The 24,090-nt window shown below is 44.6% G+C and overlaps 1 protein-coding gene across 3 annotated transcripts in view; it reads right to left on the reverse strand.

The window, feature by feature from the left end:
* The window catches only part of LOC123354949 (sodium/glucose cotransporter 1-like), a 91,705-nt gene that overhangs the window by 48,662 nt on the left and 18,953 nt on the right, over positions 1-24,090 (reverse strand). For 2 of the 3 annotated variants that reach the window (XM_044997360.1, XM_044997361.1), the window contains 5 exons: positions 21,042-21,172; positions 19,619-19,753; positions 7,305-7,395; positions 6,138-6,310; positions 3,551-3,684 (listed from right to left, as the gene is read on the reverse strand). The gene's annotated coding sequence lies outside the window, so the exon portion shown is untranslated. Of the gene's footprint in view, positions 1-3,550; positions 3,685-6,137; positions 6,311-7,283; positions 7,396-19,618; positions 19,754-21,041; positions 21,173-24,090 lie in introns of all 3 variants that reach the window. The other variant, XM_044997362.1, reaches the window with a different exon arrangement.

Below are 24,090 nucleotides of genomic sequence, written 5' to 3' on the forward strand. Positions count from 1 at the left end.
TGATTTAAAGGCCCTGGGGCTCCCAGCCACAGCCGGTGGCCCAGGGCCTTTAAATCTCAAGATGCACCGCCTCTTCTGGCTGAGGCCACGCCTCTTCCAGATGAGGCGACACACCCCTCAGGACTCCTGCAGTTCTGGTAAATCCTGTAAGTTACTTTCACCCCTGAGGGAAGGTGACACACCTGCCCAGCCCTGGGAAAAATCCAGCCACTTTGGACCGCAGGTGGCTGAGGCTGGTGCCCTCCCAAGTACACGCTCTTAGGAGAGGACTTAATGTTCTGGGGAGGAGTTCTGACACAGTCTTACAAGAGCTGGCCACCCCCAGACTAAAATGTCAGATCATCCCTTGTTGTTAGCCTTCCTCCTGAAGGTGGCAAATGATGCTGAAAATAATAAGTAAAACAATAAATGATAAAACACAAGCAAAAAGAGAATTTTACTAGTGATTAATTAGATTACCTGAAGCCCACAGATTACCTTCATGTCAGAGAGGTAAACAGCTGATACTTTGAACCATCATCCCACATGAGGAAGCCTCCAAAAATGGAATTATTCAGGATGGGAAGTGACAGGGCTTATTCTCGGGAGTGACACTGGAAATGGCATGGAAACGGGCATCTCCACTAAGCTTCTTCTGACCATCACTCTGCAGTAATATATTCTATCATGGTAGAGAACTCATCAATGGCATCATCCCTCTTTATACACAGTGGCCTATATACAGTGGATAAGGGGCAAACCAAGCTGAAAACATGCAGATATTTTACTCCCATATGCAGGAAGCCATGCCGCAGGTTGGTATATTCCCTTCTCTCCATTTCCTGGTTGAGTCTTTATCCATTTTTAATAATATTGAAGTTTATTTAAGGAAACTACCCTGGGATGGTGCTGAATGCAACATATCACTAGTACTAATCAGGAAGTGTCTGGAAGTGGACAAGACAGGAGTTCATAGGCTTCCAATGGGTTTTGCTGAGATGGCTCTAATAATATGGCAGCTGAAGGACAGCAGATGTGGAACACTTATTGTCGCTTCTCTAGTGCTAGGTGTTTACACCTTTGTGCAGTCTTGTTTATTATGAGCAATATTTGAATTTGACTAATTTGAGCAATTTCACAGAAGGGGAGCAAAATGATGACAGTTTGAAAATTAAACCTGTGTGAGGGATTTTAAAAAATAGAAATGTATAGTTTAGCGAGAATGGAAGACAGTAACCCTTGTCTAAAAGGATGTCAAAAAGAAGATTGGGCTCATTTATCCTCATTAGCTCAGAAGAGCAAATCAAGAAGCAACAAGCTTAAGTTATGCACAGGAAAAGCTTAATAATTACATCACAGTTTTAAGATCTGGACAACAGGTGAGGTTATTTCTTTTCTGGGAGAGAAATGAATGGCTATGAACACAAAATACTGTATTTCTAATCTAATTTTCAACCAAGTATCTATCGTTGGATAGGGCTATTGGAAGACAAAATCAGAGTGCAGCTTATAATGCACAAATGTAGCACAATTGAATTCAAACAAGCAGCTATTTTCAAACCTTCAGCCAATTAGTGATCTCCACCTATCTATGCGTTTATAATGTGCCCATCTCCATGGTATCTGAGCATTACCAGGATTATAAAAGCAAACAGTACAAAGATTGCATTCTGCCCAGGTGACATCCTGAGAAAACAAGTGAGATAAAGCTGTTTTTTGTTTAGTTTATTAATTCATTTTTATTTTAGTTTTCGTCATTTGCCATTTTCAGAGGTTACTGTGGGAAAGCTAAGAACGAGACACGGAACGGGCATTTCCATCTCAGAGTACTAAATTTTACAAGACTATGTTCTAACTCCTCCCTAAGAGATTAAAAATCCCAGCCCAAGAGTATGTGCCTGGAATGGCAACACCCTCAATAACCAAAGGGCCAAAGCAGCTGGGTTTTTCTAAGGGCTGTGCAGGGGTGTCACCCGCCTTGTCTGTTTCACATTGCAACACAAAACCTATTTAAACTCAGTGACCCTCCCTCTTAAAAACAAGAGCATGAGTGTCTTCTGTTACCAGTACATCATGTTTCAGAACACTCAACAATTAACCCAGGGGTTCTCAGACTTTTCTACTGGTGACCTCTTTCACACAACAAGCCTCTGAGGGCAACCCCCCTTATAAACTAAAAACACTTGTTCATATATTTAACACTATTATAAATAGTGGAGGCAAAGTGGGGTTTGGGGTGGAGGATCACAGCTCATGACCCCCATGTAATAACCTCACAACCCCCAGTTTGAGAACCCCTGAATAACCCAACGGGACACTGAACTAGGTGCATCTGCAGTGGCTGATAATACTTTCCATAGGCTCTCTTCCCAACCTAAAATATGTTTCCTGATGAAGTATTATAGCAATAAATGGGAATTTGCCACTTCTGTCACAATTACAAGAACAACTAAATAATGGAAAGGACTACCAAGAATGGATGCAGAATCACCATCACATCACTCACAACTATGTCTATGAGGGATGTTTTAGGAATAATTAAGTCTCCACTGATACAATACAGGGCAACAAAGTCTAGTAGATGATTTTCTCAATGTCCCTTCAACCCTACATGATTCCCTGATTGTTATAATAATGAAAACACCATTTACTGGTAGTTGGATTTTGTTTGAAATAAACAATCAATCATTCTAAAACAATGGATGGCACCGCTCCTGTGGAGCTGCTTTGATAGCTCTAGAGCCGTAAGCAGTAGCAATTATATTATTATTATTTATTACATTTGACAGTTTTATTTGATTAAAGAAATCTCAGAAGGAAATGGAAAATATAATCTGCTAATGTATGAGTCTGATATCTATTATTTGCTCTACAGAATCCTTGAAACATTTCAGCTAGCCTCTTATTTGTGCTTTGTTTTGAAAATTAATAGAAGGAAATCTGAACAACACTGCTATCTCCTTGAGGCGCAAAATTTTGAAACCTATGGGAAAGCTCTAAGCTACAGCAAACCCTTTTGGGGGTGGGGGTGGGGGAGAAGGTGGGATAGTGAGAGAACCAGAGGAAAGACTATTAGATGAGTATGAATTAGAATAGGTAGTAAGCACATTTAATACACGTTACTTAATTGTTCCAGCAGCATAAAGGCCCCAGAAACAGCCCTCAAGGATTATCCCCAACATAAGGGAGATCCATGGCAGCAGAGCTAACAGAATGGCCCCAGATCACCTATCACTCCAGAGGTAGAAGAGTCCACAGTTAGACAATATATTAAATGATCAAGCCACAAGTTTTATTAGCTTGTCAGTAGGACTTCTTAGAAGAGACAGACGGATGGACTGAAATTGAAAACAAGAACAGCAGACCTATCCATACCAAAAGAAGAAAGGAAGGAACAGAAAGAGAGAGGAGCACAGCAAAAAGGAAGAAATCTTCTTTTTGTTCTTTTGGATTAGAAGTAATGATCACATTTGAGAGACTGAGAATTGGGAATAATGAACAGGGAAGAACCTTTGCGTACTGAATGAAAACCTTATTAGCCGAATCTGGAAATAAACGTTAGCAAACTTACCCCACTGTCCAGATGTTTCTTTCAGCTAGTCCCCAATTTCCTTACACATCCAGAACAGAAAAACAAATGTTTCACACTAAGTGTAGTTTGGCATGTAATAGGGTGATATATAAAGTATCAGTCATTAAGTCACACTGAAAGAAAGAAATTATACACATTTCTATATGTTCAATACCATTTACAGACTTAATGCTGGATTTGTAAAGCTAATCACCTGCTCTTATCTCAGAGAAAAACAACAATCTAGTCTGCTAGCTAACCTGCAGAGTGTTTTGCAGACCCCAGACTATCCCGGCATGGATATCCTTCTTAACAGGTGGTGACGTGACAGAAGCCAGAGTAGCTACCTGCTCTGGTAATCACAGAGGATGTGGACATAACATGAAGATTCCAAAAATACTGATGATCACAAGAATCCTCAGTGACCCTGGACCAGATCCTGAGAGCCTCAGGCAACCTTCCACTGAATTACATAGTAGTTTTGCCTCAATAAAGACCCATTAAAACCTGAGAGGAAGGAACATCGCATTGACTCCTGAAGTGAAGCAATACAGTGATTAATCCAAGAGATCAGCCCTGTGCTCTACTGCTAAATTCTTGAAGTAGAAGGAACCAGTGGATCCCACAGAACTGACTCTGTAAGAGGCACTTGGGATGACAAATATTATAGGCTTTTTAACACAGCAAAGAGTGACCTCATCTGAGTAAAGCAATAGTTAATCTGATCTCTCTGATATGAGAGTGCCCAGTTACATAGTATGTGTATGAATGTGAGTGTCTCTATGAGTGTTTTAGCATGGAAATGCATGTATAAGTGTTGGCATATGGATTGGTGAAAGTCTTTCAGAGACTGTAACTGAGGCAAGAGTAAGTTGTTTATGTTCTATGGGTGTGCATTTGACAATACCAGTGTACAGGAAGTACTCCATCCTCCCAAATGAAAGGCAAAGCTTATGATTAGTCTCTCTCTATGGTCCTTTCTATACTAGGGACATTTTTAAAAATGTCTAACTGTTGCTACTACTAATCAGCTCATCTAGTGTTGGCAAGGCTGAGAGCCCTGGTATAGGCAGACTGTTGGTGTTTTAAATGTTACCTTTAAACTTCTGCTTAGAGCTCTTCTAATTGAAGCAGTGGCAGCAGCAGCCACTGGGCCTTCTGTGTGCTCCCAGTGTTGCTAGGAGCTGAACCAATGTCAGCAACGGTAGGAAAAGTGGAAAATGTCCCTAGTATAGATAGAGTCTATGGATTTTTTATAAAGGGGCAATGAGGATCTGACATGTTCTAACACCAGGGGCGGCTCTAGGCACCAGCAAAACAAGCTGGTGCCTAGGGCGGCAAAATGTAGGGGGCGTCCCCTGCCGCCGGGGAGGGCGGGAGGCTGGGCTGGCGGACCTGCCGCAGTCATGCCTGCGGGAGGTCCACCGGAGCCCCGGGACGAGTGGACCTGCCACAGGCATGACTGCGGAGGGGGCGCTCGTCCCGCGGCTCGGCTGGACCTCCCACAGGCATGACTGCGGCAGGTCAACCGGAGCCGCGGGACCACGGCACCCGCCGCAGTCATGCCTGCGGCAGGTCCGCTCGTCCCGGGCTCCGGTTGACCTGCCGCAATCATGCCTGCGGGAGCTTAACCGGAGCCGCGGGAAGAGGGGACCCGCCGCAGGACCGGGGAAGGGTGGCGCAGCGCATCGCGCTGCTTGGGGCAGCCTGATTTCTAGAGCCGCCCCTGTCTAACACACACAGCTGTTGTGCTCATGCACAATAAAGAACAAACCTTCTGGCTGGTAGCTAGGCCCTCCCTTATTCCCACCCATAGATGGGATCAGTTGGTAGGAAGGGGAAGGAACACGCACAGCAGCTGTAACCACTGGGATGCACAAATCAGCAGGGAAAAGATGGAATGTCCTCAAGAGCACGCTGGTTTCCAAGGGCCACGTCTTCCTCTAAGTCAGTGGTCCCCAAAGTGTGGGGCACGCCCCCCTAGGGGGCATGGAGGAGAGTTCAAGAGGACACAGCGGGGCCCAGGCCAGCCCCCATCGGCAGTGGCGAGGGAGTGCCACCCAGCCCCACTCTGCCTCAAGCTCTGCTCTGGCTCTGCCCCAGCTTTTGGCCTGAGCCTTGGCTCCTGGCTCCCAGCCCAGCCACAGCTCTGGCCCCCTTACCTCTGCCCGTGCCCCCCCACCCAGGAGCCTCAGCCCCACTTCCAGCCCTGGCTCCCAAATGTAACTCCCAGGGTGAGGCCCAGACAGGGGTAAGGTGGGGGCGTGATGTGAAAAGTTTGGGGACCACTGCTCTAAGAACTAACAGCCCAAAACAGACAGCAATCCAGCTTAACTGCCTAAGAAAGAATTCCTCCCTCCATGTAGAGACACTATAGGAGGCTTTTCCAGAAGAAAGGAGATGTGGCTGGAGCAATGTTACACTTTGGTTATTCCCTACAGCTGGAAATGTGATTTGTGGCCACAACCCCCTGAATCTGCTCTATGTTGTATCAGGGTCCAAACAACCCTCTGGATAGCCATAGGATTGGAAGGGAAGAAGAGTGGTGTAAAATCATTACTGCATCATCCGCTCCCTTGCTCCTCACCTATGTCAGGCACTGCTCCAGTGCTGCTGAGGATCTGGGCTGTAGCCTTTTATTGTATTTAAAGTGAACATAGTCATGTTGTATTATACCATCACGGGTTCAGCTCCAGATGCTACAGTTTCAAGCTCAATAGAGTGAAATTGCCTCTGGCGCTTCTCTCAAATTTGGAGGCTCTAGGAACACACAGAGTCCAAGGATAATGACCACAGACACAATCACAAGTACAAAGTACTATGTGTATGACAAGCTACATTAAAGCAATAAGTAAAGTTACAATTACCCATTCATATAGAAATCCTACAAAAACCTATGCAATAATTATAACTGTAGTTATACTCATATCCTCAAAGCTATTCTAGGGTCCGATGGACCTCTCACTAACTGATCATCAGTAGAGGGATAGTCCCTGCTGGGGTTTTCACAGGGATATTCCCTTGGGTCTTCCCACTCTTACAATACTGTATAAAAGAGGATTCTCTGGTTGGATAACTCTGACTAATTCTGTAATTCTACATCTAACACCTTATGCATATGCATTAAGGTGTCAGCCCTCTTTTCCTTATCTGTACTTCCATACCCCATGAATATTGGGATGCCCTGTTTTTCATAGGTTGTTTGTAATTCCTCTTATTCTCCTTAGCATCTACACATGACATATACTCTACGGTCAAGACATTCAAAGATGTTACAATCAGGTTTCTCGTTGTCTTGGACAATACATTGTAACCTACTGCAATACATTTTTTCATAACCTCATCTATTCACACATCTTATGTGGTAACCTTGTGACCTTGTTGGCATAGGGTTATTCCTAGGTCACTCAACTCACATTAAGCATTCTTAAGCCTATGACAGTCTGGCTAATCTAAAATCTGACAGGTCTCAGCCTGTAGGCCTTGTGTTTCAGCCATGCTTTACTAATATTCTACTTCTATATTCCTACAATTTAAATCTATTCAGCATACATTGATTGTACATGAAATAGCATATAAATTGACCATAACATCACAAAGTTCATTTTATCATCCATTTATCATTGCACTAATTGGCTATAGCCCGTAAGTCTATCCAAAGAATGGGTGTCATTTCTAGTCCTGCAAATAATATCCCTTCTAAGAAAGGACTCCCTTTTGCATCTCAACTTACTGTCCATTGCCGATGATGTACCTGTTTCTCTCGGAAAGTACTCTCTCCAAAGAGTAATGGTTTTCATTTGTCAGATGCATTGCTCACTTTCCAGATTATTTCCAGAAGAGACCTATTTTTACATCAGGACACATATTACATTAGTCAGTTCACAGTAAACAACAACATTGTGTAGAAACAGTAACAAAATTGTGTACGGGAAAACTAAGCCAATTTGGTAGGGCGGGGGGCTGGATGGAGAGGAACTGAGGAACCTCCTGAGATTACATCATTTTTGTTTACTAATAACAAAGAGCCAAGGCTGCCATATCTCCACCATATTGATTCAAGTCATCCAATTTCCCTCTCTAAACCAAGAGAAGGAAGCTATTGGGCCTCATTGGGAAATAGAAAACAAATTTCCATTAAAGCTTGTACAGGTAACAGGACATAATAGGCCTACCTGTCTCCAAGGTAAAACCACCAACACAGGAAAGAGTCTGAGACTCGTATCACAATTTAACTGGGTCAGGCAGCTCATTAAACAGCCTGAAAGCTCAGAACCCCGTGAAATTTTTGGCCCGAAACTGATGTGACAGGTCATAACTAGACCTGGCCAATCTTCATCTTCTCCATAGCAGTACTGATTTTATTACTTGCATTTCATGTTGTAATTATTATGTATTTAGCTACATCTTAGAACACTTAATCACTTGTGACGGAAAACTTACACCCATAAATTTATTACACCAGACATAATAGGCTTCCAGAAATTTGCATAAGCAAAGGCATCCAGAAGATGTAAGAGCTATTAAACATAGCTCCTGAAAGTCCAGAATACAGACAAGAATACTGCCAAATGAGCTGAGTATTAACATAACAAGGAAGTTAAGTATTTTGATGACAGCTTCCTAACATACACGCCCACAAGATAGGAAGATCGTTAGCCACAAATGCTGATACAACAGCCTTTGCAAATTTCCCAGTTTGAACTTCTGTAACAGGGGAGATGGGTATTTCTAGATAGTGTGCTGCATTCCAAAGGGTGTGTAAAATGTTGAACAAGTTAACGCAACATGTCTTTGTTCACAAATGCTAGTTTATAGGCCAAATCCTGCAGATCTTTCAGGCAAAACACCCATTAAACCAATGAGAACCTTGTTTAAATAAGGATGGGAAAAAAGAGTTTAGGGTTTGGCCCACATATTGGATTGGCGTTTTATCTGAGCAGAAACTGAAGGAATCAACCCATACTGCAGTGTCATGGTTTGCTCTTTCTGGGCTTAATCCTGAAATCCTTACTCCCCGTTTTCTTAGCCTTTACTCAGGCCAGCATTTTCTGGAGCAATGGGTATTTTGTCTGAGCAAGGACAGAGCTAAGGTGACTAAGGACTTCGGGATTTAACCCGTGAACAGCCCTAGTGTATTGCTTTATTCATTCCAAACACTTTGAGCATCACTTGGAGCCCAAGGTTACCTATCCCAGTTATTGCACTCTGTAACCTTCTTTAGCCCTGAGGGACACTGGTGAAAAAGAGATATTACTTACCTGCACAGTAACGGATGTTCTTCGAAATGTGTAATCTGTGTACATATTCCACAGCTGGTGAATGCACATCCAGTGCACACATGTCGGAGAATTTTCTAGCCAGCGCTATCTATTGGGGCAGCACATGTAACCCTTCCTTTCCTCATTCACTTCACAAAAGGTACAATGGGCAGAGCTGCCTCATCAGAACCAGTTCCTTCACCTCCACAGGAGACTGACATCAGGACTCTGAAGTAGCAGGGATGGCAGGTGGGCTGTGGAATACGTATACGGACTGCTCATCACAAAGAACAACATCAGTTACTGTACAGCTAAGTGACCTCTTCTTTCTTTGACTGCTCATCTGTGTACATATTCCACAGTTGGTGACTCCCACGCAGTAGTATCATTGGGGGCAGGTACAGGAAGTCTCTGTAAATGTAGACTGTAACAGAGCTCTTCCAAATCTTGCAGAGTCCCTGGCTACATTCACCAACTTGTAATGCATCATGAATGTGTGACCAGGTCACTGTTTTCCAAATATTCTCAATTGGCAAGTTTGCTGCAAAGACCACGAAGGTGGAGTGTGCCCTGGTGGAGGCAGCTGTCGCTCTGTCAGGCAGCTGCCTACCTGCTAACCAGTTACATGACCCGTTGCATTGAGTAATCCAGTTTGATATTCTTTACATAGACATGGGCCGTCCTTTGATTCTCTCTGTGTAAGCAAGAAACCACCTGGCAGATTTTTCAAAGGCCTTGTCCAGTCCAGGTAGAATATGGCCCAGTGGATGCCCAGTGGGTGCAGCCTCTGCTCTGCTCTCCCAGCATGAGGCTTGGGGTGGATGATCTTGTTGGTGTGGAATTCGGACACAACCCGGGGAAGAAATCTGGGGTGTAATCTCATAGAAACTTTGGAGACTCTTTGAACACTATGAATGACTGTATAACGTGGCTCAACCATCAGAGTCTGCAGTTCCTGGCCCTCCTGACAGATGTAATTGCCAAGAGAAAGGACACTTTTCTGGCGAGATAGGGCAGTGAGCCCATAGCCATAGGTGCAGAAGGGGCATCCATCAGCTTTGAGAGGACCAGTTTAAAGTCTCACACTGGGGCCATGTCCCTGACTGGTGGGTACAGTATCGAGATGCCCTTCAGGAACCCCTTTGCCATCAGGTGAGAGAAGACTGAGCACTGGTCACTTGGTGGGTGAATCATGGAAATGGCCACCAAGTGAACCCACAGTGAACTCAGAGAGCCCAGAGTTCTTCAGGTGCAGCAAGATCTCCGGTATCCCAGAATGTAAAGGGTATATCTGGTGCTCTTGCACCCAGCAGGTGAACCTCATCCATTTAGAGAGCTAGGTGAACCTAGTGAAATGCTTCCTGCTACTAATAAGGATCTGATGAAAGGCTCTTCTCCACTAGTGTCAACCAGTGAGCAGCCATGCTGTCGAGTGGAGGGAGCTGAAGTTCAGGTGCAAGACTGAGCCCTTGTTCCAAACTAGGTCAGGAATCAAGGGTAGAGGGATTGGCAGTATTCTAGAGAGGTCATGGAGATCCCTGAACCACATTTGGCACAGCCAACCCAGGGATATCAGGAATAATCCAGCTTTCTCTTGCCTGATCTTCCACAGCACTTTGGGGAGCAGGGAAATGGCAGGGAATGTATAGAACAGTCCGTTCATCCATGTAAGGAGAAGAGCATCAGAGAGAGAGCTGGGACTGTGCCCCCTCCTGCATGAACAGAAGCAGCAACGCTTGTTTTTTGCCACTGTTGCAAAAAGGTCCATGTGGGGAACCTCCCCATCGCTGGAAGATGTCCTGAAGGATTCCCTCATGCACTAATCACTTGTGAGTATTCCGAAAGTATCTGCTCAGGCCATCTCCCTTCACACTGTTCATCCCCGGGGAGGGACTGCTGTCAGGGTAAAGTCCGAAAGCTGGAGGGCCTCCTGGCACAAGACCTGAGACTAGCTCCCTTCCTGCCTGTTTAGATAGAAGACTGATGCCATATTGTCCAGCATTACCAAGAAAGGCCAAATATTATCTGTATATGGACCTGTATTCTAGAATATTTATGCATAAAGCTGTCTTCATAATTGACCACAATCCCTGAACCATGAGACTGCCATAAGGACCCCCCCGCCCATTTGAACATGGAGGTTTCCGTGATCATGGTTTCCATGGGCAAACCGGGGCTGTATGGGTCCCCCTTGCAAACAGTGCCAGGGTCCTTTGATCGGTCTAGTGACTGAAGGGAAATGCATCACTCTGCCTAGGTAATGTGTCTTTTGTGTACTACCCAAGACAACATCCCTGAAGTCACCAGAAGCAGAGCCTTGCCTATGGGATAAGAAATGTACATGCCACCATAAGACCCAATAGTCTGAGCCAGGATCTTACTCACATCACTGGCTGGAACTGCATGCGGAAACAGAGATTGTAGATAAGCAGTTGTCTGCATGCAGAGTACAGCCCCAATCAACTTTATCTGCCATGTAGGTGTCAACAATGACTTCCTTCTCATTCAACAGCAGGCCCATACACACATGAATAGCTAGAGAATAATGTAGGTCTGGACTCGAGATACTGAGTGGCGCCTGTAGTCAGTCAGTCATCCAAGTAGGGGAACACTTGGACACCTGACTTTCTGAGGCAGGCTGCCACCAACCATAAAAATAAGGACCTTACAGAGAGACTGACGGGTAAAATACAGTATTGGTAGTGACTGTCGTCCAGCACAAACTTCAGGAAGTACTTGTCTGCAGGGTGTATCATGATGTGAAAATTTGCATTCTTGAGGTTGAGGGCTGCATACCAGTCCTTCTGGTCTAGGGAGGGATGATAGACAAGAAAGAGACCATCTTGAACCTGAGTTTCTTGATACAGGTGTTCAAGACTCTGAGGTCCAATATTGGTCAAAGCTGCCCAGTCTTCTTGGGAAAGGGGAAGTACCTTGAGTAGAACCTTCTCTAGACCACCCAAAGGAAAGAGGGGGTGCACTTGTTAAAGCAAGCTTTTGTTGGAAGGGTCTCTGAAGAGGGATGATGAAATTGGGGGGCAAGGGAGAGGAACTGAATGGCATAGGCTCTCTGGACCAAATTCCGAAACCTAGTGGTCTGAGATGATGCTGGAGCAGGCCTGGTGGATGTAAGCCAGACAGTTGCTGAATGGAAGGGAGGGCAAGGATAGCAGAATTAATTGTGTGCTGTCTTCAGGCACCGAATCAGATCTGCTGCCTAGTCAATGCTGAAGCAGGGTGGTACAACTGAGAAGTAGACTTCCCCCATGGATTTTATTCTCATGGGCTTCTGCCTGTGGCCCAGGGGCTCAGACAGCCTATACTGGAAGAAAGGCTGCTACTGATAAGGTTGGGGACTGAGATGACTTCTTTTGGAAGCCAGGGCATAGACCTCCAAGGATCTGCAGGTGGCCCTAGAATGTTAAAGAGGGATCTCATTGCTCTGTCAGTCTTCTTGTGGAAGAATGAGCAGCCCTTGAATGGCAGGTCCTCAGTAGTCGCTTGTAATTCTTTCAGGGTGCCTACTGAGGCTAGCTGGGGGAGCTGAGTGGCATGACCACTATTGCCGTCACCCTGGACACAAAGTCTACTGTGTCCAAGATAGTTTTTTGTGCAGTTCTGGCCAGCAAACAACCATCTGCCAGGATAGTTTGGAAATCATCCCTGCAGTCCTACAGCAATTTGCCAATGAATGATTGTAAGACATACCAGTTAGATGTGGTCATATTTTGCCAAGACTGCCTGGTAGTTTGAGATCCTCATCTGGAGGCTCAAAGTGTAGTAGGATTCCTTCCCTCCAGCAGGTCAAGACACTTTGCCTCCTTGATCTTGAGGATTGTTTTTGATAACCCTGATGGATTCTTTTATTGGCCATCATCATCATTAGGGATCCTGATACCTGGTAAAATCAGAACTGTTTATAGCTGGTAGTCAGGACCTGGTACCACATTTCTGTCCATTTGGACATTGGTGCCAGTGATGCTGATTTTCACGATAGGGCTTTCATAGGATCCAGTAGCCCCTCATTGATCAGGATGGCTATGCATCCCAGCACCAGCAAGTGTAGGATATTGAGGAATAAGTATCTCCAAGGCCACTGCTACCAGTCTCATGAACTCTTGGTCTATCTTGCAGTCCTCAGCGGTAGCTGACAGATCTTGAAGCACAGCATCATCTGGAGGTGACAGGGTCATGAGCAGGATCATCAGTCCTTTGCCCTGGACCCACTGGAGCCACCTGCTCCTGGCTCTGGTCCCAAGGATGCAGAGGGGACATGTCAGTCTCTGGCACAGGGGTGACTGTTTGCATCATAAGTGCGGTGGAGAGGCTGGTCCCAGGTTGTCCTGCGGTCCCTATGGGACCCACATGTTCCACATGCCATACTCATGTGGCACTAGGCCCCACAATGTTTGGTATCATATTCCACCCTCAGCTGTGGTTACACACCTCTTATTTCCCTGGGCAAGATCAAATTTGCTGAGCCTTGAAACCTGACCAGGCATGGCTGACTACTTTCCTGAGAGTTAGAAGATAAGAGAAAGAACAGTCTTTTAGGAAGCGTGCTGCTTGCACCATAGGTGTAGGGAGGCCCTGGCTGGATGGTGGAACCACCAAAGTCACTGGGACCAGGAACCTGCACTGCATTGGGGTGAATGTGGGCCCAGAAGTCACACACAGGTCATTGTGGAAGGTACCACATGGGAGCCGGTGCTGTAGGCAATAGAATGGCCAGCACCAGAGTCAGACTTCTACCCAGTACCACACTTGCCAGTGATTTTTCTGACTGCCTTGGTACTGAGGAGGCTAAAACAGCCATGGCATGGCTAGGCAGGGCCTCTATTGTGGACAGATCTGCTCAGCTGATATTGGCTTCAAAGTGCTCAGGGAAGTTTTCCTAAGTTTTGAGACACTCAACATCTGACAGCCTGGTAGCCTTATGTGGCCTGGAAGCCAGATCCAGGGAGGGTGATTTTTACCTCTTCTCCTTTTAAGACTTTTATTCTGATATTGATCCATCTGTGCTTCCCAGACGAGGAAGCCACAGGCCTTAGTGACCCTTTGTCTGGTTTTGAAGTTGATGCTGGGACAGATTTCAACTGCCTCTGGTCCTCCACAGATCCAGGCATCTGGAATCTGGGGCCAGAATCTGCTTTCACCACCAACTCCATGAGGAAAGCCCTCTGTTGTACCTACCTCTAGTGTTGTGTCTGCTTCAAGAAGGACCTGCAGATTTCGCTGCCTCACATGACAAGAAGTTCTTAAAGGCTGGGGACTTGCCATGGTCAGTATGGCCAAGATCTGCACCTGCAACGGCTCCACCCGGGCCCACGCCCTAGGCTTCAAGGCGCTCCGCAGCAGCCCTCCTACTCGTCGCGGTGTAGCCCCCACGGCTCTCATTGCTGGCAACAGCTGGGTACGGGCCCGGCGCTCCAGCACCATCCATTTTCAGGGCTAGTTGATTCGGCAGGTGAGTTGTTACACACTCCTTAGCAGATTCCAACTTCCCTGGCCACCGTCCTGCTGTCTATGTCAACCAACACCTTTTGAAGTCATCGCCCGTCCCTTCGGAACAGCACTCGCCTATCTCTTAGGACCGACTGACCCATGTTCAATTGCTGTTCACATGGAACCCTTCTCCACTTCAGCCTTCAAAGTTCTCGTCTGAATATGGTGGCCTATACCACCAGTGATGATGGGGAAAGGAAAGAAGGAAATCTAATTTTAAATTTCTAAGGTATTAAAACAAGCTAATATAAAAACATTTCCAATTGTCTAATTCTCTCCTTCCCTGTTTTTTTGTATTGTCATATTCTAAAGGTTCTTCTAGAAACCCTGGCCCTGATCCTCCTCCGACTTACATTGACTTTACACTAACATGACTGCACTGTCTTCAGCTGAGTTAGTCCTGATTTATAACATACGTGGAGAATCAAGCATTCAATACATTATTGATGTGAGGGAGAAAACACACCAGCGCCTCCGCTCCCATTTGCTCTATCCCAGACAGAGCTAAATGTCTTGTAATTTCCCATTTCACCCTTTCATTCCCCAGACACATTGTTTCCATTAGCTGGAAGAATGCAAGACTATTTCATTAGGGTTTTCACAGCACTAATAGAGAAAGAGAATGTTTACAATCACATTTATTTCTTATAAATTATGCTTTTGGAGTTTAATGGCTCAGGTTTCCTTGGCAACACTTCATTTGCTGTTTCAATAAATTTTGCATATGTGTTGGGTAAAGTAGCCAGCCAGAGATCCCAGTTGACAAGGTTATGGTATATTTGGCACCTGGAGAAGTGGTTCATAGTTTGGCCAGCTGAGGGCCGCACTGGCAACTTGGCAGGGAGAATGAGAGCCTCATCTAATTTTTATAAAATGGTGCAGATTGCAGATCCCTTTAGATTGAACATAGTGAAGGAGTCTGCGGGGACCATCAGTCCCAGCATGCAATGCTCTCTCTTGATCAGAGTAAAAGACTGTCGTGTAGAACTCTAGCCTACTCTGACCTACAGAGAAAAATCAAGCCTCCTAACCTTGCTTCATTTCACTCCTTAGACCTCCTTGTTACTAGCGAACAAGCAAAGACCTTCTTTGAACAAGATGTTTCTTCAAGTTCTGAAAAGATCATAGGGCCTTATCCTGCATTAATTTAAGTCAAAGGCAAAATTCCATGGATGTCATTGTCAGGCTAATGAAGGATAAGCCTTGGCACAATCAACTGCAGTGTGCCATTCTTCAATGCCTCACCTTTCTGTTTAGCAACAAAGATAAAGATACTGAAAAGCTGAGAGGAGACACAGAATCAGGCGTCTGTGTGGGTGTCAGCAACATACCTCTGTTCCCAGTCTGCCCTGTGAATTTGCCTCAACCCTTCTCTGGAGGGGACCAAACTTAAAAGTAAGAGAAGAGTTTAGTTTCCGTGTGCTTATGTTCCTTGGCATCCCTGCAGACTCTTTATGGGGCCAGCAGTTGTCATGATGGTGGTTTAAATGACGGTAGATGAAGGCTGGTGATTGTTTTAGGAATACGGACACCTACACCTGTCTACCAGAAACTGAACTGAGGCTACCCAATTATCTCACGTACGATTTATAAACAATTAATCAGCCATCAGATGACAAGGACTTCAAATCTCTACCAGCATGGACTGGATTTGACCTAGAGAGTTGAAAGGCTACTGCAGAGGTAGAAGACACTTTGAGCCATCCAGTTCCCTTTGTTTCTGTTATATGTTCCAAAGAACACTTTGTGTCCATGTGCAGTACACCCATCCTAACATAGCATTTTTCCCCGTCATAAGCCCACTACAACACTCCAATAGAATAACAGGTGTGAGGGTAAGGGGGTTCCTTCCTATCTCAGCTGGCTACGTTGCTCCCATACATGAACACAGTAGCCCTAATATTTTGTTCACTTCAAGGAAAATCATGTGGTTAATGCATCAGAATGACCCCATGAGCATCTTCTGGCTGAACTATATAGACATGTGGAAATAAATAAGTCTGAGAATAATGTAAAAAAGAATTTAAAAAAAGGGCTAAACTTGCAGATGGAGAAAGTAGCAAACAAGTTTTGTATTAAATGGAGCTGGAAGTGGGCAGGTAACACTGAAAAAGTGACAGATGTGTGTCATGTTCCTAGGAATAAGTAATCTAATTTGAGGGCAGATAAATGCTGAAGAGATAGCTTAGTGGACTTTAACCTCCATACCACAGCATAAAAGAAGATGTGGTAAGATGAGGCCCTGAAACATAAACCCATGTATCAGAGAACTGGTATGAGACCTAAAGCCTGAACTAAAATAATGGTCAAGATTGCTGACATAAAGCAAAGTTAAGCTGTGAGCCAGAGGCATGCCCTGCTCACAGAAGTTGGCAGGAAGGCTGATGTTGCAATTATACACATACCTAAAAGGTACTAAAGCACTAGTGCCAGGGTGGTACCAGAACATTATGGTACAAACACATAACAAGGAACATGCTCACCCATCCTAAAGACAGGGTTAAAAGGGTAATATGATGGATAGAGATGTTTTGTTCGAACCAACTTGTACAAGGTGAGAAGCAGCACCTAACACGTAGAGGGGTTGCATCTCTATACGTTGGGAGTGATGTGTAACTTGTTTGTACCTGTGTATAAAAAAGTGTACCCCAGAAGAGTTGTCTTTGTCTGGCCTAGGGGGCAGTGTTAAGTCCTGCCACTGACTGTGGCACAGTGTTAAGTCCATTGTTGGGGGCACATATTCGTAGTATGTCCTGTAGAGTCTGCGGGAAACTATTACTGTGCTTTGTTTGACAATAAACCTGACCAAGTGCCTTCGTACCTCATTGGAGTCTGTGATCATTGGGGGTTCTCTTGGGGTCTGCTGTGTCAGTGATCTGCAGAACTGGGGCAGCACACAGAGGGAACACACGCACGCAGCCGACTGTTATCAACACTGAACAGAGCAGAGCACCACACCGGTGACGTCTGGTGACAGAAGACAAGTGTTGGAACAGGGAGTCTTTCATGGAAGATGTCAGATAATTAGATCATTTATACTCTCATATTGTCGTTCAAATGGTGTCATCTGATATAACAAGGTAAAAGTGCTGCCACTTGCCCTGTATAAACCTGAATAGCAGTGACAGGCAGCATTCTACACAGCACCCAAAGCTGCAAGGAGCTCTGCCCTAATTCTGGGCTCAGCGGGAGCTTGGAGGAGCTGACCCGCAGCACTGCTAATCGGGGAGTGGAGCTCATTGGCATGAAAGCTTAACCTAGACTTTCGAGGCTTGTTTTCACTAGAAAGTTCGGCCACATTTGAGGATTCTCATTAACGAACCTGAAGTTAAACACGACTTAACGGTCAGCGCAGACCAGGGCTGTTGGGTTTCAGATCATGCCAGCAAGTTGTGAGTAAACCTTACTGAAACCAGCATTACCTATGACCAGCTGACTGCAGTTAGCCACACATGACTTGTCCCCATCTACACTGACTACAAGGTTATGTTCTACATCACAGAAGTTAAAGCAACTACTCATGTTTGTGTGCTAAACTGACCTAATTTTCTAGTGAAGAAAAGCCCCCCTCGGTTAGTTAGCTGTGGGCTCTTGATTAGGTTTGATTGTTACAGACCTGTGGAGGGGCAGGTTCTTGATGACCCTATCGAGGCTGTGTATGTGAATAAATTGTCTGGACTATTTTGTGCTGAGCTCAGGCTCTCTCTCCTCCCTCCAGCCCATCTCTCTCCCCCCAGATACCCCAGAATTAATACTCTAAATCGTGCTTTTTGGTAAGGTCCAAGCAAAAATGGAGAATTACCTCTTGCAAAAAAAGGATGCATCTCTTTTGGGAATGGGGGAGGTTATTAGGCTCTTTAATCCTAAAATATAAAGTATGGCCTTCAGTACGGCCAAGATTGGGGCAGAGATACTACACTCACCAACCGATCGTGGGTATAGGCAGAGTCTCTCATACCACTGACAATTCCACATCTATTGGGCTCTATCTATTACAGGAAATTAGTATCCTTCTTCCTGTAATAAAATGCTACTAGATGTATTTGAAGAGAATTAACTAGATCCACATGATTCAGTCCTTTATTACTTGCTGAATCAATAGACTCATAGACTAAGGTCAGAAGGGACCATTATGATCATCTACTCTGACCTCCTGAACAATGCAGGCCACAGAATCTCACCCACCCACACCCGTAGTGTGTGCAGTCTGTCTTTCTGATAGAGGGAAACTAAAGATGTGAAAGTTCATATGGCAAAAGCATTATGTGGGGCTCTTCAGGGAGCTACAATGCTAACCCATATCTTGTTTACAGAACTCCATACAAGTTATTTGCAGACACCTCACTCAATTTTGGCAGAGGTATAACATATAATCAGTGTTATAGTTGACGTAACTAGGCTAGATTTGAGAGTCACTTCTAAGCCCTCATCTTTTGTCAACAGATTGATTCTTGAAGATGCCAACTACAGCCATCTCCACTGTCTTTTAGATATACACTTGCCCCAGCTGAAGACAATATGGGAATAGAATCGGACATTTAACATCTTGGAGGACCACTGTGATGAGGATGAATGTCAGACACACCACTTCTGACCTCCAAGGTTAGATGGCATGCCGCGGGGGGTGCTCTGGCGGTCGCCGATCCCGCGGCTCCGGTGGACCTCCTGCAGACGTGCCTGCGGAGGGTCTGCTGGTCCCACCTGCCACCCTCCCGCGGCACACTGCCCCAAGCACGCGCTTGGCGCGCTGGGGTCTGGAGCCGGCCCTGCATATAATAAAACTTATTTTGACAGTACCCCAGCCAAAATACATGAAGTGGGAAGCAAAGATGCCCTGTTGTCTGTTGAAGATATCAAGCATCTATACTTCTTTGGTACATCTGCTGTGGGAATGCCTTTTGGTAAGATTGCTCAGGAACATAGGTTCATAGACTCTACGACTGGAAGGGACCTCGAGAGGTCATCAAGTCCAGTCCCCTGCCCTCATGGCAGCAAACTTTAAATCATTTAGATTCAGATTCTGTCAACAGATGGTTCCTCAGAGCCTCACCTGTAAGCAAAAGACTGGATCCTCAACACTGGAAGGTGACAACAGCTCCAAGATCAAAAGAATGGGAAAATGAAACAAAGAAAGATGGCAGATTTGGGGACAGCCACTTATTAAAGCCTGGACAGTCTCAATAAATTAAAAACAAATAGTTTATACTTTGGGACTTTTTCACAGGAATTGCTTCTGGTGCAATAGAACCGTAAAACTTAACTAGGTTTGTCTGTGCTATGCTGTAGACATCTGACTAATCACCTTTTCTTTTTCCTCAAATAGCAGCACATGGACCCTTTCTTCTCTTTGTTCTTCAGCTGGCTCTCTCTCAAACTTAACTGACTTCACCAGGGAGGGAAGCTCTGCAATCTATGCTTATCTGCTTGGTTTGTTTACCTGAAACAATCAGAAACTTTAGTCAGAGAAAAAAGGTGTTTAACTGTTGCATTTGAACAAGAGAAACAGTGTAAAGATTATAAAATGAATGGAAACAAGATCTGAAAGACAGGTGGAAAGAAAGGGGATAGAACTATTAATAAATACAACAAAACAATTAGCATGGGGAACCTCCTGTATTCAAGGTTAACTGAATAAAATAGGTGTGAGTAAATGCAATTTGTACTGAAACAATAGAGGGAGCTTAGGTGAGGAAAAGGAAGAATGGAAGAAAGCAGAACTGTTCCAAATGGTGAGTCTGTTTAAATGAACCTGTTTAATCTCTTTCACCACACAAACACAAGCCTGATGCATGCAATCAAGATTGCTGTCATTGTGTCATAACAAGCCTTGCTGAACATCAAACGTAAGATCAAATTGATCCGCTTTGGCTTCAGTGGAAGTACACTAGGGAACAATCTGGTGGATTAGACTACAGCATGATCAGCTATAAAACTCAATCAGCAACTTTCAACAGTGAGTGCAGCCTCTTTGAAGCCTGCAGACTGGGGCATCAGTCACAAAGGTTCAACAGGGAACAGTAATACTCTACTGTGCAGTAAATCAGCCTCTCACGGTTCTGCAAAGGGGCCAGAGCACAGAAAGTTTCCAGTGAAAACAGCACTGATATTGCAGAGCAGTTTCACCAGATGGATAAATAAATCAGCAGCAACGTTCAGTCCCCATCCTTCCAGCATCCATGGGTAGTTTGATTTCCTGACAGGCACCACACACTGGGTGCCTCAGCTCATTAGTCTCCTACCTTTCCTTTCCTGAAGTAGGCAGTTTGCTCGTATTGTTTATGGAGCACAACACTGTGCTTAGTACTCTACAAACATATAAAGAGGCATAGTCCTTGCCCCCGAAAAGCTGACTTCGTAAACTTATTTAGCAATTATTTTCACCTACCATTATACTATCAGATACCATGGTTAAAATATACCAATTCCACTCAGTAGACAGAAGTGGTCTGGTCCAGTGTATTGGGAGGGATAATGATGCTAATAACCCTGCTTTGTAAGGCACTTTTCACTCTATATTATTAGATACTAAATTAATCAATCTATATATTGATGACCCTTATGGCTTTTTAAAAAATCACCCATATAAATATAAATATATCAGAGCCTTTCCTGTCCATTGCAAGGCAAACACCCTGCCTTCTTGCATCCATTCCCCTTTATGGGTACAATAAGTCTCACAAAGCCTATCCATTCATCTCACTCTCTCTTTTTCTGATCGTACTTACTGTGTCTATTAGCCATTAATAGCCATTTTACCAGATGAGCAGGTCTTGCATTTGCACTTCATGAGGGGGCCAGCCATTGGTTACTTTAACTTCTTCACTGTCATCTTGTCTGGATTCCTCTCCTCCGGACTCTACATGAGATAAATGAAGAAATTAATCCCCTTGGCCTATGGCAGCTTGTCAACAGGCCTCTGGCCTGCGAGCTCCCCTGCCCACCTCCAGCACACTACCTGAGCAGGCTGCACATTCACCTACTGTTCCATCTCTGAACAACATCCAGAGCCTCTTTTTTTATGGATAACTCTAAACTGCAGTCATGAGGTATAACATACCAACCTAGTTTAAATCTGTCTCTTGCTGAGGGTCCGGCTGAAACTTTTCCCCACACCTGCTCTCTATGCACACCCTATTCCAGGCCCCATTAAATCACAGGACTTTCTCATCAATCTCCTCCCTGCACTGGAGGATTTACAGGCTCTCTAACTTGTCTTTTTCCATTCCCTGGTCATTTCATGCATCTGGGCAGACACTCCTCTGGGCTACATACACAGTCTCCTTGGACTCCTTCATGGAGAAGTGGACATTTTTGGGGATACTGACAGAGAATCTCAATCTGCTTCCCCTGTTTCACACCTTTGACCCACTCCCATTTCATGATCCATTGTCTATGTTCAGTTTATTCCTGGCTCTGTGGCCCCTCTCCACATCCTTCCAAGATTTCAGATAGGCTAGCACCTTTCATGATCACTAAATTCACTTAAATTGGGGATTATCCCTGCTGACTGCCAGACACTTCCTTCCAGCCCCACACTGTTAGCATACTATGAGTCAGTTACAGCTCTTCCACCCCAGAGATTGCTGCATTTATGCATGTAGTTGTAAAGCATTTGGAATCCTTACAGATGAATTACACTCTGGACATGTAAATTATATTAATACCATATCTGAGCAAAGGATATATTTCTGAACTAAATGTTTTAAATATCCAGGTTCAGACTTGGCAAACAGTTTTACAAATATCTTTCAAATTTAAAAGTGTGGCATCTACAGAGCAGTTTCTGTGCTTAAGTCACTTAAGATGCCAGAAGAACTATCCTTGATTTTACTAGCATAAGACCCCAGATCTCATTTACAGGGCACAGTACAGACTCAATGTAAAAACAAATTACTCCACTAGGTGGCAGTATTGCCCAGTAAAAGGTGAGTTGCGTCATACACAGAGCAAGCTATCTGCTCAGCATTGCTGCATGCTACTTCTCACTCCCAACTCCCTCTCCTCAGGGTTTTACTAACCCCGGTCCCTTGTGCTTCCTAATTGCTAGAAAGCAGCCTAATCTCTTATTAGTCTGACATCTCTGGTTATTAGTATCTGATTGTTCCTGGAGGGCTGGGTGTCCTGTACCCAGTAATAAAAGAGGACATGGGAAGGGGGCACACGAGGGATGCAAAGCTGAGCAATAAATCAGGCCTGTTTAGAAACTCTACAGAAATCTTTATAATTAGTGATATTGAAATGGAATTACCTCGGCCAATGAGGACCCAGGAAACCTGTACAATAACCCAATTATGCAAGTCCCTGATGCCTGATTGGCTGAAGGGGATTGATTTGCATATTGAGTCTAAGGTTATTTCTCAACATCCCAATATGCAAATACTTGTACTCTGATTGGATGAAGACAATCATAAAGCCAATGAACACTCAAACCCAATCACAAGTTTCTACACTACACCTTTCATAGCAGGAACCCTGGAATCCTACACAAATCTCAGGGGTCCCAAAATTATCCTGTTTTGAGCTCTCAGATCAGTCTTGCCACTAGTGGCAATGTTTTCTCCAATGGAATTCCTGTTTCCAGCTCAAAATGCAATAAAATTAGTGTGATTTTGGGTTTTTAGCTTAGCACATGAGTTCTCAGCCTCCAGGAGGGCCATTAACCATCCTCTCTGTACAGCTAGATGAGAGGAGGTATCCCAAAACTATGTGAGGAAGGGTCCAAATTTTTTTTTCTGATGTAACACACCATGGTATGAAAAAAATTGAGAATCACTGGCTTGGAGATGTTGGGAGTTAGATACAAGGCTTCAGGGTTCACTTTATCAGGACACAAAAAACTGCATACACTTCACTGGTACTTTGTTTCTGCTTGTCCTCCATATCAGGGACTTTGGTAACTGATTATTTTGGTAGTTATTTAACTGAGATGACCTCTTTATCAAGACTCTCTCCTCTGCTCCTTTTGAGGATGCAGCTAGTGTGGAACAGAAGATCTGAGTTGCATATACATATCTTGGCTCCGTAGCAGATGCAGAGAAGACAGAAAATATGCTTATTAGCTAATGCTTCTGGCAGATTTCTGCAGCTGCTTAATGCCACTGAAATGCAGTAGCTTGCAAGCTATAGTTTATAATAGAGCTCTGGAAAATTTGCACAGACATTAAGAACAGAGAATTTGTTCTGCTGTCGTGTGGAGTTAGTTACTCCTATGACTACATGAAGAAGAAATTCTTTTGAAACACAAAGAGGCTAGAGAAGCAGCTTTCATAACAGTGTATTCATCCACAGAGTGACTACAGGCAAAACATACGCACTGCTATACCAGAGCTACTCACATGCACGTACATACACACACACCTGCCATGTGATGCCATTCCTACCACACAGCCACATTCCCATGCACACTCAAGTGCATTCACATACTGTCCCACACAAAATCTCACACATCTCTGCATTTATTCAAATGTACACGCACATAAGCACACACCCCTGCAAACACTCCTACACATATACACATTCACGCATACTCAAGCCATAGGCACCAGATCTTTTGATGTCCATTGATAATGTTAGAATTTAAGTCCTTACCTGAAGGACATGGTCCAATGTTTTCCCAACAAGCCATATATGGTCAATATTAGAAGACGATCTATTCTAACAGAACATTCAAACAGCATTCCGAGTCGCATGCTATTTTGGAGCAACAGGCTCAAGCCACCCATTTTACCTGGACACATCAGCCTCCCCATGCATTCATGTCTCCAACATTAGCAG

The sequence above is a fragment of the Mauremys mutica genome, chromosome 22 (assembly GCF_020497125.1).
Source record: "Mauremys mutica isolate MM-2020 ecotype Southern chromosome 22, ASM2049712v1, whole genome shotgun sequence".
Classification (NCBI taxonomy): domain Eukaryota; kingdom Metazoa; phylum Chordata; order Testudines; family Geoemydidae; genus Mauremys; species Mauremys mutica.